This window comes from Lethenteron reissneri, chromosome 9 (assembly GCF_015708825.2).
Source record: "Lethenteron reissneri isolate LAM-NWPU_2019-01 chromosome 9, ASM1570882v1, whole genome shotgun sequence".
Lineage (NCBI taxonomy): Eukaryota > Metazoa > Chordata > Hyperoartia > Petromyzontiformes > Petromyzontidae > Lethenteron > Lethenteron reissneri.
The window spans coordinates 7,485,312-7,489,103 of record NC_083787.1 but is presented as its reverse complement, the minus strand read 5'-3'; positions in this window follow the sequence as shown (position 1 = coordinate 7,489,103).

Sequence of the window (3,792 nt, the reverse complement as noted above, 5' to 3'; positions counted from 1 at the left end):
TTCTTAAAGTCCACCCCCCCCCCTCAACTGCCTCTGCCCACTCAGCACTGTAGCTGAAGATGGGCACATCACAGTTAGTCGGGTCGGCAATGCCGCACGCGCTGTGATTTAAAGCTTTCGTGACTGCAGGGATTCATCTTCTTGGTTCTTTCGGTAAAGTCACGTAGAATGGAAATAATAAAATAAAAAATAATAAAAGATAATAAAATAATTCTCACGACGTTTCGGCCACAACGCAAGCAGCCGTCCTCAGGTAAAGAACAGGTCTGTTGAGAAGACAGAGTCTTAATAGAGCCACATGACTCTGTCTTCTCGACAGACCTGTTTTTCACCTGAGGACGGCTGCTTGCATTGTGGCCAAAACGTCGTGAGAATTATTTTATTACGTTTTATTTTTATTATTTTATTGTTTCCATTCTACGTGACTTTACCGAAAGAACCAAGAAGCAGGTGTGGGTACTTCCATTTCTTCAAATAAATCTGCCCAGCATGGGAGAGTGGTCAAAGAGACCGTCTAGAGAAGCTCTCCAAAGCTCCCTCGAGTGGAGACCTTGCTGCAAAAAGTCGCGTGAACGAACCTATTGCAGAGCTGCATAAATAGAGCGCCGTAGAGCTACATTATCCAAAATTATTACAAAATAAGTACCAGATTGCGGTAAGGAAACGTGTGCTGTTAATGGACAAGACTGGTCCCCATCGTAGCAATGTGGAATTGCCATCACTGTTGTATGGGTGAAAATAAAGATGATCACCACCCAATATTTGCTGTAGAAGAGAGACACTTGATGTTTTGACATTCAGTCTAGAATGCAACACGACTAGAGTGTTTATATATATTTCTCACTATGGTCATACATATCTATAGCTCATATTCAACAGTGCAGTAGCATTTATTCTCCTGTGCAACTATTCGGGATGTTCTTCTTCTTGGTTCTTTCGGTAAAGTCACGTAGAAGGGAAGTAATAAAATAATAAAAATAAAACATAATAAAATAATATAATAATATTATTTTATTATGTTTAAAAATAAAACATAATAAAATAATATAATAATATTTTTTTTTATGTTTTATTTTTATTATTTTATTACTTCCCTTCTACGTGACTTTACCGAAAGAACCAAGAAGATGAGTCCCTGCAGTCACGAAAGCTTTAAATCGAAATTTATTCGGGATGTTGTTTATGCGTTTAACATTTTATATAAAGTAATTTAATTCCTCACTACCTAATGATAAAGCTGTAATTGCATACCCATTTGTGAGTGTGTCGGAGATAGAGGGACAGAGCCTTGGATGTGAATGTTGCATGTCTAAGGGTTCACTTTAAAGGGTGGAGTGGTGGTGCAGTGGTTACCGCTCTACGCTACGATCAATGACTAACATCAGTGGTGAATAATATCTAAACCGGCCCTGTTTGCAATTCATCTGCACTGACGAGTGTGGTGAAGTATGGTCAAACATCACACATATTTGAAATGGGGGAGGGCCTTTGTCCTGCAGTGGATTTACAAAGGGATGTGAATTTATTATAATTATTATAAAGCGATTACTAAGATGGCTTTGGAAAACATTTGGTGTGCAAATGTGCCAGTCTGCCGTCACAAAGCCACATCAGTGATGCGCTAGCTGCAAAGCAGCAACAGCAGGGATGAGTTGAATGCATGTCATGTGGTTAGAGGGAGAAGCCAATTGGAAACAACTTTGAAAAGCGTACGAATGACTTAACACAGATTTCTTGTGCTCGCAATACTCGTGCTGCCAGAATTTAATAGAGCCACATGCCCTAGTAGTGCCCTATATGTGTAAGTATGTATGTGTGTACGTACGTGTGTGTACGTAGGGGGGAGCGGTAGTGTAGCGGTTAGCGCGCTGCGCTACGAACCCTGGTTCGATTCCCGCTCACGGCCAACACCAGTTACGATTATCTGTGCCGGTCCTGGGCTTCCCATAGGTCGACTCAGCCGTAAATGAGTTCAGTACCTGGTGCTGTGAGTAGGCATCGCCACTAGGGAGACAAAGGCGGCTGGGCTTGGTGCTGGCCACCCACCCCCTCGTGTGCCCTGCCGGCCTTCATAGGTGCTCGCTAACAGCACTTGCCCCTACATTCTGTTGAGGCTATGCGAGGCACCTTTGTTTGTGTGCACAATATGTTGTTCCAACAAATTAACCAAATACTGTACGGACATCAGAATCTGAATATTCAATTATACTGGAGGAATCCGATGAGCTAAAAATATTTTTTTCACACATGTCCAGCAGACATCCGTGACATGTTCCAATTAGATATTTTTAGACTTATTAGAACCAGAATAACGATCTTAAGATTCTAGGGAAAAAAAAAAACATGCTGTCCTCTAAAGAAAGGTTTAAATGTTTTGGCTATAAGGTATATATATATAGTATTTGTACAGAATGTAAATATGCGTGGCGCACAAGCACGTACATGAATGTTAGAAGTGTTGACATTTCAAGCTATATTTGGCAAACATTTACGCACTTTATGATAGTGATGTCTGAGAAAATATCACTCCTTGTCCGACAAAGCCATGAACCTGACATTACCTTGACAGATGGCGTTCTGTATGTGGGTGGGCCATTATTTGTCGCTGTCCATAAATTATTAGAAATCAAAGGTCTCCATTATCTATTAAGTGTGCTGTGTACATCTTGTGATGCAAAGGGACCGCTGCCATTGGGGGTGCCTTTGGCTAGACTGCCGTGTGAGATTGGAAAGATCGAGATGAGATGTGATGCAAGGTTCTCTGGCACCACTTCACATTAAGAAACCAGTGTTTGCCCTATTGGGTAAGTGGTCCTCGCCACGGGAATGTGGAATTTACACTGCTGCTGCCACTTGGCTGTAAGTTGAGATGGGTGCAACCAACCTCGTTGCACATTCAAGGTTGTAGACGCTTTGACGTCTTGTGTATGACCGCGAGGGCCAGACTTGGGAAGACGAGACCATACTTTAATCGGGCCGAGCTCTGGCATTAATGGTAGTTGCAGAGTCACTGAAGCATAAAGCTAAGTGCTGGGCGTAATATTGTTCTTTTAAGGGGTTTTGGAATAAATGCCAATAATGATAGGGATGGCAGAGTGTCTGAGTCATTCGCGAACGGAGTAGTGGATTCCAAATTCCCTCTCCCAAATCCATTGTCAGCCCCCTAGTGTTTGTTTTTCAGGAACCTTGTGAAAATGTTTTCTTGAGATCTGAGCTCCTGTTAACAATCGCCAGAGAAACGTGGTACCCGTCTAAACGTTGCGAGATCGCTCTCCCACATTAACAACGGTGGTTGGCGCTGCTGACGAAGTGATACATTTGGCTCGTTTGATTCACGTGGTACTTTTATTCATTGGCTGTATCGGGTAGAGGAGGCTTGATGACACACGTTTTATAGGCATGACCTCACCGATAGTAAACCAATTATGAATTCTCATATTGGTTGGGAAACTCTACGTATAGAAGTATAAATAAACTCATAATTTGGTTTAATTGCCTATAGTCATTGCACCATGGTAGCTACCGTCGCGCAATCACATATCAGATTCACATTATGTTAATGTTGGTTACGCAATATTTGAAATGTTTAATGCATTAAATTGTGGACGTTCATGAATGAACATTTTTTGGAATGAATCTTAGAGAACAATGCTTTCAAATATTGAGTTGTCACGGACCCTACGGCTTTTTGCGGATAATAGGAATCACGGGAAATAGGGTGGTGGATAAGGGGAGTTCTCCGGTGTTATTTTAGCTGCCTGCGGGCCAGGTGCGAGCACGTGTACACATCAC